The sequence below is a fragment of the Carettochelys insculpta genome, chromosome 1, assembly GCF_033958435.1.
Source record: "Carettochelys insculpta isolate YL-2023 chromosome 1, ASM3395843v1, whole genome shotgun sequence".
In the NCBI taxonomy this organism is placed as follows: Eukaryota; Metazoa; Chordata; order Testudines; family Carettochelyidae; genus Carettochelys; species Carettochelys insculpta.
Window position 1 is genome coordinate 70252478 of NC_134137.1, and position 14081 is coordinate 70266558.

Here is a 14081-nt window from a genome sequence, read left to right on the forward strand (position 1 = left end):
AGGACTAGCCCTAGAATTTTGACATCACTTATTGCACCCTTGACAGTATACTTTTCTCTATAAAGTCATTTAATAAAGAATATACATCCCCAATGTGTATATCTAACAGCAATTTACCACTGTGTAATAAAACAACTGTTCAAAGCTAAGGAAGAGAAGACAGTGTAAGGCAGTTGAGAGATAGTGAGAGATGAAGGAATATATGGCTTGAAGAATAGATGGTCTGGGGTGTTTTTGTTTGTGAATATTAACCAGGGTGCCCATTTCTCTTATGCAAATGAATTCAGGTATTTTATTAAATGTTCAGGTCTTAGATGGGTGTTATGTGGCATTTGTTTAACTATTTTTGGGATCTTAATATTCCATACCAGATAGTTCAATTTGACATGTAATCATTTCGATCCCTTTTTTTTTTCCAACTGACAACAACACCACTAACAACAGCAAATGTAATTTTATCCATCTGTTGCCAATGGAAATTTACAATCAACACCTAACATTCTAGGGTCCGTAATACTCTTCTCACAATAGCCATGTCTACACGTTCACGTTACTTCGAAGTAGCGGCACTAACTTCGAAATAGCACCCGTCACGGCTACACGTGTTGGGCGCTATTTCGATGTGAACATCAATGTTAGGCGGCGAGACGTCAAAGCCGCTAACCCCATGAGGGGATGGGAAGAGTGCTCTACTTCGACGTTCAATGTCGAAGTAGGGAACGTGTAGTCGTTGCGCGTCCCGCAACTTCGAAATTGCGGGGTTCTCCATGACGGCCATCAGCTGAGGGGTTGAGAGACGCTCTCTCCAGCCCCTCAGCTCAATGGTGGCCGCGTGGAGCAGCCCCTTAAAGGTCCCCACCCTCTCCCTTTCTGTGCAGGAAGCTGAGAGAGCGTGCAGGCAGCAGCAATAACACGCAGCTCGCCTGCACGCTCTTCTTCAGCCACCCAGACCCTCAAAGGACCTCATGGCCGCCCGGCAGCCCCCCCCAGTGCCCTCAGGGAACCCCCTCGAAGGGGAGACAGGGTGGCCAGGGCAGGAGCCAGGCCGGGAAGCAGCTGCAGGGCCCCTCCTGGACGGAGGCCGAGCTTTGGGACCTGCTGGGGCTCTGGAGCAAGGAGGAGGTGCTCCAGGTAATGGGGAGCAAGAGGTGGAACGCGGATGCGTTCACTCGGCTGGCCGAGGGCCTGGCTGCCCGGGGTCACCCTGCCTGCACTCCGGACCATGTCCGGAGTAAAGTGAAGGAGCTGCAGCAGGGTTACGCCCAGGCCCGGGATGCGGCTGGCCGAACTGGGGCCGCCCCTGTCACTTGCCCCTTTTACAGGGAGCTCAGGGACATCCTGGGCCCCTGGCACACCTCCTCCCCTCCGGCCATGCTTGACACCTCGTCTGAGGAGCCCCAGCAGGCCCCGGAGCTGGCGTCTGTCCCGGAGGCAAGCCCCGCACCACAGGGGCCCCCCCGGAGCCCACCCCCAAGGCACCAGAGCAGGAGGAGGAGGAGGAGGGGGACTCCTCCTCCACCCACACCGGGCTCCAGATCCTCCTGCCATCTCGGAGCAGCAGCTGGGCGTCCGCCCCCCGGGTGTCCCCCGACCGTGGGAGTGGACCTACAGGTATGTACCCCCCCGGTGTACACCCCTGGGGTTGAGGGGCGGGGGTAATAGATATGTGGCCAGGGCCCTCCACATGCCCAGATGACCATGGCCCCAAGGACAGCAGTGGCATGTCCCTCACAGGAGTGCATCAGCCCCTGACCCCCCCCAGCATGACAGTGCCATGCCCCATCCCTGGGGCAGGGGGGAGCGGAACCTCTAGGGTCTCCCGGGAGGAGGGGGTGGGACACCCAGCAGCAGCAGCAGCAGCAGCATGTGATGGAGTGGGGGGAGTGCAAATGCGAGACTCAGGTTACATGTGAGCAACAAGCTGAATAGCTCCCAGTGGCTAAGTATGATCCTGGGGCTACAACTGGCAGGTTACACCTCTGCCCTGAATAAAGAGGAGGGAGGAGCCGAGCTGGGTTTGAATCGGGGGCCGCAGTTAGAGGCTAGGGGAAGGGAGAGCTAGAAGGCTGCCTGCCTGAGGAGGGGGAAAGCTACACCCCCAGAGGGGCACCCCTCGGGGTCTTCTCCCCAGGACGGGTTGGAAGGACTGTCTCTGACTGCTGTACTGTCGCTTCTGGGAGAAACTGGGCATCTGTTGCCTAAGAAACCTCTCCTGTCAGACCTGTTGAGTGAAGTGAGAGTCACTTCCGCCAGGGGACAGGGTGCAGTGCAGGGGGACCCTTGAACCCCATCACAGCAGCATCTCCCGAGGACGGGGATGGGGAACCTGCAGCAGAGGGGTGGGGGGACAAGGGCCACGGCTCGGGGCCCACACTAACGCCTGTCTCCACTCTTCTTCCCCCCCTCCTGTGTTCCGCAGCTGCACCATTGGAAGGACCGGAGAGCGCTGGCGAGGCTTCAGTGGTCCTGGAATCCCTTCTGGGGCCATTGCTCCAGACCAGCCCCTCGGCGGAGGACCGACTGGCCCGACGGCGGGGAAGACAGCGGTCCCAGCAGTAGCAGCCGCCGGCGACGGACCCCCAGCTGCTGGCCCTCTACCGCTGGCAGATGGAGGTCGCGGAGCAGCAGCTGCGGGTGGAGCAAGGCCTCCTCCACCTGCAGGAGCGAGCGCTGGCCTGGTGCCAAGAGGCATGGGGGGCCTACATGGAGACATTCAACCGCGTAGCGGATTTACTGGCCCCCCCATGCCATGCCGGCTGCCGCTGCACCCGCCCTGCCTGCTCCACCCGCTGCGCCACCCACTGCTCCTGTCGCCGCACCGTCCGCCGTCACCCCGCCACCCACCACCGAGGGCCATTCCGCCGAGGGAGACCTGGGGCCAGCTGACACTCACCGGCCGTATCTTCCGGTCCGCCCGGCCCCCAGCCAGCCCCGGCCAGGGCTGCGGCCGAGGCGGGGATCCTGGCCACCCACCCCCAGTGCTGGACTATAGGTGTGTGGGGCCCAGGACATGCCGCCCCCCTTGTATATATTCCCCCCACTGTTTTGTTGTTCAGCCTTGTATATAGTTTGTATTTATTTATTTGTGACCCCCGTTTTCACAGTCTGATCCTTCCCCCCCCATGTAAATAGTTCTCCCCTTCCTTGTTATCCCTATTTTTTTGTTAATATATACATACATATATAATATTAAGTTCCTTTAGTTATTATTAGTAAGAAAAGAGTTGCAGTAAAGAAGTTTGATTTCACAAACAAGTGTCTGCTTTTACTTGTCCAAGAAAAGTGGCGGGGGTATGCTGTTGGGTGCTCCGTGGTGTGGGTGTAGGGGCAGGGAGTGTTGTGGAGGATAGGGGGGTGCAGTGGGGGGCCTGGCAGTGTTCACCCCGCAGCCTCATCGAAGTGGGCCCGCAGTGCCTCCCGGACCCGGGTCCCTTCGGGGTCCACCTGGCAACTGGGGGCAGCGGGTGGCTGCACGTCGGCCCTGCCGGCCTCCACAGCCCAGCCCTGAAAGAAAGCCTCCCCCTTGCTCTCCACCAGATTGTGTAGGGTGCTGCACGCACCCACAATCTGTGGGATGTTGTTGGGGCCCGCATCCAGGCGGGTGAGGAGACATCTCCAGCGCCCTTTGAGGCAGCCAAATGAGCGCTCCACCACCTGGCGCGTGTGGTTCAGGCGCATGTTGAACCGCTTCTGGCTGGCAGAGAGATGGCCCGTGTACGGGTGCATGAGCCAGGGCCGGAGGGGGTATGCTGCATCTGCGATGACGCAGAGGGGCATGGTGATGTCCCCCAGAGGTATCTCTCGCTGGGGGATGTAGGTCCCCGCCTCCAGCCGGTGGCACAGGCCCAAGTTCCGGAAAACCCGGGTGTCGTGGGTGCTGCCAGGCCAGCCCATATAAATGTCCTGGAAACGTCCCCGGCTGTCCACCAAGGCCTGGAGGACCACTGAGTGGTAGCCCTTGCGATTGATGTAGCGTCCTCCACTGTGCTCCGGGGCGCGGATGGGGATGTGAGTCCCATCCAGAGCCCCGAACCAATTGGGGAAGCCCAGGGTGGCAAAGCCCGCGATGGTGGCATCTGGGTTCCCCAGCCTCACGAGCCTGTGCAGGAGCATGGCGTTGATGGCGTGGACGACCTACAGGGGAAGCACATGGGAGAGCACCAATGAGGAGTGAGCAGGGTGTGTGTGGCCCTCCCCTGCCAGGGCCCCCCTCCCCTCCCCTCCGCTGCCCCTCCACAGCCTGCCAGGGCTGCCTCCCCCCCCTCCCCCCATCGGTCCTCTTACCTCCATGAGGACAGCCCCAAAGGTGGCCTTGCCAATGCCAAACTGCTGCCCCACGGATCAGTAGCTGTCTGGAGTGGCCAGCTTCCAGACAGCGATGCCGACCCGTTTCTCCACGCTGAGGGCACGCCGCATGGTGGTGTCCTGGTGCCTGAGCATGGGGGTGAGCCACTGGCACAGCTCCATAAATGTCTGCCGGCTCATGCGAAAGTTCCTGAGCCAGCGGTCATCGTCCCACTCCCCAAGCACCAGCCGGTCCCACCAGTCGGTGCTGGTGGGGTAGCTCCACAGCCAGTGGCGTATGAGGCGGCGGGGGGGTCAGGGTGCTGCAGGGTTTGGGGTTGTGTCCTCCTCCCCTGAGGGCAGCTCTTCCTCTGTGGCAAGGAGGTGCTCAGCTGTCTCCTGCATGGCATGGAGCACGGCGAGCACTACTCCTGCAGGGGCGTCTGGGTGGACCTCTGGCTGCTGCTGCTGCTGCTGCTGCTGCTGCTGCTGCTGGGGGTCCATCATGACTGCGTTGCCTGAGATGTGAGTGCCTATGGATCTGCAAACCGCATGCTGTGCAGGCTGAGTGTGTCTGGGAGGGGCCCTTTAAGGGAGCGGCTAGCTGTTGCCCCGGAAGCACTAGTCCGCCCTGTGACCCTGTCTGCAGCTGTGTCTGGCACCCTTATTTCGATGTGTGCTACTTTGGCATGTAGACGTTCCCTCGCTGCGCCTATTTCGATGTGGTGCTGCGCAACGTTGACGTTGAACATCGACGTTGCCAACCCTGGAGGGCGTGTAGACGTTATTCATCGAAATAGCCTATTTCGATGTCGCTACATCGAAATAAGCTACTTCGATGTAGGCTTCACGTGTAGACGTAGCTAGTATGGTACTTTACCTCTTTCAGTTCTTTGTTGCTTAAGCAGCAGTGTTGTTGCCATTGACAAACATAGCTTATTATTGCTATTCACCCATTTTGTTGCAGATATATTGGTACTGGAAGAAAGTACTATTTGGTGATGGTTTGTGAACACATATTGAAAGCTATACTGTTCAAGCTATAACCATACTGAAACAATTGGTAACTTGAAGAGTTAAAACAATACAAAGATTTACTTTCACTAACAACATAGATATAGATTCTCTCTCTCTCTCTCTTTCTCTCTCGGTACGAGAATGTATATATATATAATATCACAAATATTAAGAACTAATTGTATTGTTTTACTTTGGACTAATTAAACACCCCAAAATTATATAAAGCAACCCTTATGAAATGCTCTTTTAATCATTCTCCTGGCACAGTTAGTCACATCTTATCTGAATGTCAACCCGTCATTAGGGACAGGAAAAAAGTAATTTCCCTAATAGAGAAATTAACTGAAATGCCACAGAAAGTTGTTGTGTTGTTGTTTTAAACTGATCACACTGAAGTCACTAACTTTACATAAACAGCCTCAGTGGCATATGGAAAGGTTGGTAGATGTATGAACGACATTGTCTCAAACTGCCTCTAAAGCTCTTGGAAATAACTTTTAATTAACGGTGACAGGCAGAAAGATAAGCCACTGAAAATCACCAATGTGCCATTTATGGCATTTTGTTAGCAAGATTGGAATAGTGATGAGACCTATGCAATGCTCTGCTACTAGGGGACAGATTCACCAGCTGCGGCTGTTTTGTGCTGTCTAGTGACACATAGTATCCTGTGAAAGTGTAACCCAGGTTCATAGTCAGTATGCATCACTGGAGTCTTGTAATACAGCAAAGCACACTGGTCAATATGACTCACTACGTCTACACTAGCCGGCTACTTCGAAGTAGCTGGCACAACGTCGAAATAGCACCCTTGCGTCTACACGCCCCGGGTGCAATTTCAACATTGAAATTGATGTTAAGCGGCGAGATGTCGATATCGCTATTCCCATCAGAAGATGGGAATAGCGCCCTACTTCGACGTTGAATTTCGAAGTAGGATGTGTGTAGATGATCCGCATCCCGCTACTTCGAAATAGCGGAGTCCTCCATGGCGGCAATCAGCTGAGTGGTTGAGACACTCTGTCCAGCCCCTGCGGGGCTCTATGCTCTCTGCACTCAGCTGCTCTTAAAGCCATAGGGACCCAGAAACATCGTAGCAGGAAGCCGGCAGCGTGCACACAGCAGCCCTGCCACATGGTGTCCCTGCACTGCCAGAGGGACATCATGGCAGCCAGCCAGCCTCATGAGCGCCCCCAGAGTTCCCCCTCCGGGCCATCCCAGGGCTTCCAGGACTCCAGCCAGCAGGGTAGGAAGTGGGGCCCCTCCTGGACAGACCCTGAGCTCTGAGACCTGCTGGGGCTCCGGGGGGAGGAGGAGGTGCTGCATGTCATAAGGAGCAAGCGGCAGAACTCAGAGGTGTTCACCTGGCTGGACGAGGGCCTGGCTGCCTGAGGTCACCCTGCCTGCACTCCTGACCATGTCAGGAGCAAGGTCAAGGAGTTGTGGCAGGGTTATTCCAAGGCCTGGGACTCGGCCAGCCGGTCTGGGGCTGCCCCCACTGCTTGCCCCTATTACTGGGAGCTCAGGGCTATCCTGGGCCCCAGGAGCACCTCCTCCCCCCCAGCCACCCTTGACACCATGGCCGATGAGCCCCAGCCAGCCTCGGAGACAGGGTCAGGACTGGAGGCCAGCCCTGCCCCCCCGACGCCTACACTGGAGTGGTCCAGTGAGGAGGGGGAGCTAGTGCTGGATGTGCCGTCCTGCAGCTCCAGCCGGGTGTCCGCCTCATGCGCATCTCCGGAGCCTGTCAGTGCACCATCAGGTATGTACCCCACAGGGCACAGACCCCTGAGCATGGGGGCGGGGGAACCACTTGACCAGGGGCCCCCCACATCCCCACAACACCCCAGCCTGACATGGCCCGGGCCATCCACAGTGCAGGGACGGTGCCACAGCCACCAGTGCCCAGCAGCACCTCCACCCATGGACAGTGCCATGCCCCACCCCCGGTGGGAGGGGAGAGGGGAGGACCACTGGAGGGGGCCACCCACAGGATCACTGCACGCACTAATGGGGGATGGATGTGGGGGGGACACAGGCCTTTGGGGGGATGGGGGGTGGGCCACGGGTCAAGGCTGGGTACTCATGGCCTCCCTTCTCCCTTTCCCCCTATTTCTGCAGCTGCACCATCCGTTGTCCCCGACAGCCCTCCCACACCACCGGAGCACCAGCTGTCGGGGACACCGCCTGCCTCAGTCCGGGTCCACTCCCGGGGACAACACTGCTGCACCACCACCACCTACGACCTGGAGGTGGCTGCTGCCCTCCGGCGCCAGGCGGACCTCATGCAGCGGAGGCTCCAATTCAAGGAGTGGGAGACCACCTGGTGCCAGGAGGCCTGGCGCGAGTTCATGGCCACCTTTAACCGGGTGGCTGATACCCTTGAGGAGCTGGTGGCCCATCTGTCTCCCTCTGATGTCCTCTGTCCTGCCCTCCCCGCTGCCCCACCTGCTGATGCCCCGCCTGCTGTCATCCCGCCTGCTGTCGTCCCACCCTCTGTCATCCTGCCTGCTGCCCCACCCACCAGCTCCTCAGAGCAGGAGCCACCCGGGGCCATGGACCCACCTTGGCCATACCTCCCCATGCTCCCAGCCCCCAGCTAGCCTCGCCAGGGACCCCAGCTGAGAGGGGGACAGGCCAGCCAGACGCGGCGGGGGTCGCACCCTTCCACCCCCGCCCCAGAATGATGGGCCGATGGGTGGCCTGCCCACATCTCCCCCCTGTAAATAGTTGTCCCCACCCTTGTATATAGTTATTTATAGTTGACCCCTCCGTTATAGTTTGTAGAGATGTCCCCACTTGTACATAGTTATTATTTTCATTAATCTGTTCTTTTTGTTAATATTATTATTTATTTGCCAAAAAGAGGTGACATTTTTGTTTTTCTTGTAAATAATGACAGTTTTATTTTCCCCAAAATCTCTGTCCCGTGTACTTTTGGTGAGGGTGAGGTGTGGGTGCTGGCGCGGGGTGCAGGGATGGCTGGGGGGGGGTCGGTCACTGGGTCTCCTGGTCAAAGTACTTCCTTAGGGCCTCCCGGACCCCCTCCTGGTCAGCCTGGAGGCTTGGGGTGGTGGCTGGCTGGGGGTAGACTGGTGCAGCCTCCTGTGCCCAGCCCTGCACGAAGGCCTCCTCCTTGCTTTCCACCAGGTTATGGAGTGTGCAGCAGGCCCCCACAACCTGGGGGATGTTCGGGATGCCCAGATCTAGGCGTGCCAGGAGGCAACGCCAGCAGCCTTTCAGGTGCCCGAAGGCTCGCTCGACCTTGTTGGGTATGGTTGAGGTGGGTGTTGTAGTGCTCCTGGCTGTCAGAGAGGTGGCCTGTATAGGGCCACATAAGCCAGGGCTGGAGGGGGTATGCTGCATCCGCCACAAGGCAGAGGGGTACGGTGGTGGTATCACCCAGAGGGATCTCCCTCCGGGGGATGTAGGTCCCTTCTTGCAGTCGGCGGCATAGTCCGGAATTCCAGAAAATGCGGGCATCGTGGGTAGAGCCGGGCCAGCCCACGTAGATGTCCTGGAAGCGGCCACAGCTGTCGAGCATGGCCTGCAGGACCACAGAGTGGTAGCCCTTCCTGTTGACATAGCAGCCACCACTGTGATCTGGGGCACAGATGGGATGTGGGTCCCATCAAGGGCTCCGAAGCAGTTGAGGAATCCCAGGGTGGCGAATCCCTCGACGGCCGTGTCCAGGTCCCCAACTTGGACGACCCTCTTCAGCAGCAGGGTATTGAGTGCATACACCACCTGTGGGGAGGGAACACGGGTGCCTGTGAGGGTTTTCAGAGTGTGACCCCCTCACCCAGGCCCTCCTCCTGAGGCCCCCCTCCTGAGGCCTCCCTCACCCATGCCCTGCTCACCCAGGCCTTGCTCCCCAGCAGGAAGTTCAGCCCCAGGCCTCCTTACCTCCATGAGGACAGCCCCGACTGTGGCCTTTCCCACTCCAAACTGCTGTCCCACGGAGCGGTAGCTGTCTGGAGTGGCCAGCTTCCAGACAGCTTTTGCGACCCTCTTCTCAACAGGGAGGGTGCGCCGCATGCGGGTGTCCTGGTGCCTGAGTGCAGGCGTGAGCCACTGGCAGAGCTCCATGAAGGTCTGCCGGTTCATGCGGAAGTTCCGCAGCCACTGGTCATCATTCCATTCCCGCATAGCCAGGTGCTCCCACCACTCGGTCCTGGAGGGGTAGCTCCAGAGTCAGTGGGGCACCCGGCGGGGTGTGGGGAGGAGGGCCCAATGGTCGGCAGTGTCTCCTGGTGCTCCTGGGGAGGGGTCCCATTCCAGAAGCTGCTGGGCGGCTGCCAAGGCAGCATCTAGAAGGGCGCCTGCTCCACGGGAGACAGCTTGTACAGCTTCCAGCTGCTGCTGGAGGTCCATGTCTGCAGGCTCGAGGTCTGCGAGGCTTGTATCACCAACGCAGGGCTGCTCGTGCAGTGCAGGCCGAGTGTGTCTCGGAGGAGCCTTTTAAGGAAGCGGCTTGCAGCTGGCCCGGAAGGGCTAGTGTGCTGTGTGACCCAGTTCATGGGCTTTCTTGGCCCCTTACTTCGAAATAGGGGGCTTGTGTATGTGGACGCTCCGCGTTTCCCTCCGGGGCGGCTCTTTTTGATGTTCCCTGACGCTGCTTCGACATTGAACGTCGACATTTGCCAGCCCTGGAGGACATGTAGACGATAATCGTCGAAGTAGCCTATTTCAAAGTTCTTTTTTGAAATAGGCTACTTCGACATTGTGTCCTAGTGTAGACATAGCCACAGTCACTCAAGAAGTTGCCACTTCCCTTGAGGAACAATTGAAAAGTTAACTAATTGTGATATGTCATAGTTTACCACAGTTTATTTATCCTCAATTATCCTACCATTGAAGGTGCTTTGGCAGAGCAAATTGTTTCATATCTTTAAGAAAAAGTCCTTTACTTTAAGATTTGTTGCTAAAAATATTGTAAATAAGCAAGACTTTTTTAAACATTCAAGGTAAGGGAAATTACAGATGAAATGAAACAGTTATTATTATCAGTCTATTCAATGTTTTTCTGTTGAAAATTATGACTAGCTTGTCAAGACATCCAGGATTAAATTTTGCCTTCACATCACTTTGTAGGTATCAGTTCCATAGACAAAAGAGTCAATTATATACCATAGATCCTTTGTGTGATTATTTTGAAAGCTCATACTGGAACATTGGCAAACAAAGTGGCTGATCTACTGTTAAGTGCCTATGTCCTGTGGAAGGTTCATAGTTTAAATTCTGAATGGGGGGAGGAAACTCTTTGGCCAGTGAGACAGATGCACAAGGAACCTACAGTTCTCTTTTCTCTCTCTGGCATTGCACTCATGGATTGGTTTAGATAGCTTCTTGCTAAGTTTCTCATTTCTGGGGATCCATTTCTTAAGGCATAAACCTCTAACCTGAAAATCTCACTGGGCAGCAGAGCAGCTAGGTTTCTAGGCAGTGCAATGCTGAGGGAGAAACTCTTATGTATCTTTAAGGATCTGAGTACCTCAGAAAATTGGCCCCTTAGTCTCTCTATACCTCAGCTCTTTATTGGTAAAATGAGGATAACTGTACTTTCTCACAACATGGCAGGGCAATGGAGATAAATATTTTCATGCTAATGAAGTGCTCAAATATCTTAGCAGTAGGGATATGTAAGTAACAGATTCTTATAAGTTACTGCCATTTCCCACCATCCAGCCTTACATTATATAATAATAATAATAATAATAATAATAATAATAATAATAATAACAACATTCTTGTATTCACTCTAGTTTCCTAATAGAGTAGGGGATTTTCTCTGAGGTGAGTTTGTTCTGAAGGAAGAGGATGTCATATATATTTTTAATTGGTATAATGAACCTCTTTCTAAGCAATAAAATTTTGAATATTGCTTTTAGTTTGCCCTTTAATAATCAATCAGGATGAGCTGCCAACACACATGGCATCCTGTCAAGCATGTCACTTATAATGGGGTGTGTGGAAATTGTCAGTACATGTTTTTTGCCAGTAGCACTAAAGAAACATCCTCTGTATTTATAAACAGGTTTGCATAAAAAAACTGTGCAGAAATCTAATTTGTGACATTGTGTGGTTTAAAGATAAATCTTCAACAGATTTACATCTTGCATAACTGAATAAAGGTAATCAAATTCTATGCCTTACGTATGCTTACTCAGAATGTGTGCTTGCTAGAAACTCTAAAGAATATATTAAATACAGTTCTAATGAAGTAAATCTGCTCCCTCATCCACTGTTTTTTTAATCAATATTAGACGCGTGGACCATAATTTTTTTATTCGCCACTTTTACTGCAGAAAATATCAAAAGTCTCTTTTGGATATATGCATGCTGTACTTACTATGTAAGAGTCACGGTTTTTAGTTGATGCAAATTGGTGCATCTAAATTTATTTCAGGGGAGCTATTCAAATTTACATCAGCTAAGAACCTAGACCCTTTCAAAAACCTGGACCCTGTGTGTGCAAGTAGAAGCATTATGTTTGTATGACACTCAGCATAGCAGGGCACTAATCCAACTGGGGGAACTGATTACTACTTTAAAATAAATAATAATGTTTTCCAATTTGGTATTGGAAATTATAAAGCTGTACATGAGTTAAATCAAACCTTATTATTTCTGGGTCTTTGATATTTGGTGTATCTGATATGAACCATTTTGATCCATTCAAAGGGAATTGATTAGTAAGGAACATTGAATCAAGGTTACAGCCATTTAAAATCTCCCTTGGCCTGAAACTCTGTGAAACTCTTTTAACTGGCACATCAGTGGAGTCTCTGATAGCTATTATGGTGACGACTAAGAATGAGTGAGATATGTCTCCCCTTTGATGTGAAGCAGAACTACTAAAATCGCTTAACTTTGAAGCCCATTTGTTAGGGGTTTCAGCTACTGTGATTGCTGGGCAAAGCCAATACAGCATTTGACTGCATATAGAATCTTTAGCAGAGAATGGAGCTATGAATTTAAGTAAAACAATCAATAGTTAAATCATAATCATAGAGGTAAAAAAAATGACAAATAGGCAAGTGACGACATGCCTTCAATTGAGATTGACATGAAATGAAGAGATACAGCGTGTTATTCCAGGTGGGTGGAACTGAAGAGGGAAAGATTTATAATCATGGTGAAATTGAAGCTGCAAAACAGATGAGAAGGAATACTCAACTGCTAGGTACCTGAAGAGAGAAGGCAGATGAGGAGAAAACAAAGGATATATCCAGTTCATGGAGAGTTTTAAGAGTAAGAAGATAAATTATTAGCTGGATTTTGAAAAGACTAGGGGGCCAGCAGAGTAATTTCCACGATGGAGGAATGGTAAACTAACACACTGTTCATGGAAGAAGATGCACATGCTAGGGTCTAGAACTGAGATTTTGTGAAGCTACAGAGAAAATGAAATAACTAGTGAAAAGGCATTGAAGGGGATCTCATTAAGGCTATGTCTACAGTACCGTCCTCCTTTGAAGGAAGGATGGTATTTAGGGTGCTGGGAGTTTACTAATGAAGTGCTGCGCTGGAAGTTGGCCACTCCAGACAGCTACCACCCTATGGGCCATGAGTTTGGTGTGGGCAAGGCCACAGTCAAGGCCATCGTCATGGAGGTAAGGAGGTCTGGACAGGCATACACTGGGGGATGAGAGTCTGAGGGAAGAGGAGGTGCCTGGGGGTGGGGAGTGCCCCAGGGGTATATAGGAGGGGGGTACCCAGGAAGGATGCCCAGGGGAGATGCCTGGGGGGCCAGGGGATGCCCAGGAGGGATGCCGTAGGGGGGGTTGGTGGCACCCTGAACACCCTCATGGGTGTTCATGTCCCCTCCCCACAGGTGGTCCATGCACTGAACACCCTGTTCCTCCAGCGGGCGTCCTCACTGGGGACTTGGACGTGGCTGTCGTGGGCTTCACTGCCATGGTGTTCCTGAACTGCTTCGGGGCCCTGATTGGGACCCATATCCCTATCTGCACCCCAGACCACAGCAGGGTATGATATATAAACTGGAGGGGCTACCACTCCATGGTCCTGCAGGCCAAGGTGGACAGCCAGGGCCACTTCCAGTATGTGTATGTGGGCTGGCCCGGCTGCACCCACTACTCCCGTGTGTTTTGGAACTCAGGCCTGTGCTGCTGTCTGGATGCTGGAACATATATCCCCCAGAGGGAGATCCCACTGGGGGACTCCACCATGCCCCTGTGCCTCATGGCAGATGCAGCCTACCCGCTCCAGCCCTGGCTTATGTGCCTGTACACCGGCCACCTCAACATCAGCCAGGACTAGTTTAACTGTCGCCTGAACCACATCTGACGGGTGGTACAGAGGACCTTCAGCCACTTGAAGGGCCAGTGCTGCTGCCTCCTCACACGTCTAGATGTTAGCCTGCAGAACATGCCCCAGGTTGTGGGCACATGTTGCACACTCCACAACATCGTGTAGAACAAGGAAGAAGCCTTTGTCTAGGGGTGGGAGGTTGATGCCAGCATGGGCTACCCCCAGTGGGCCACTGCACCCAGTTGCCAGGAGGCCCTGAAGGCAAATTTTGATCAAGTGGCCCAGTAAGCACCGCTCTGGCCATCCCTGGTGGGCCTCTGGCACACTGCCCCCACCACCTGCACATCGCCTCCTCAAGCACATATCTCACAAATGTATGGGAAAAATAAAACTTTGAATTATTGATAACTGTTAAATGTCGACTATGATTTCTGCACAACAAATCGGAACTATATACATGGGGGGGGGGCTGTGGATGGGCCAGCCGTCAGCCCATCACT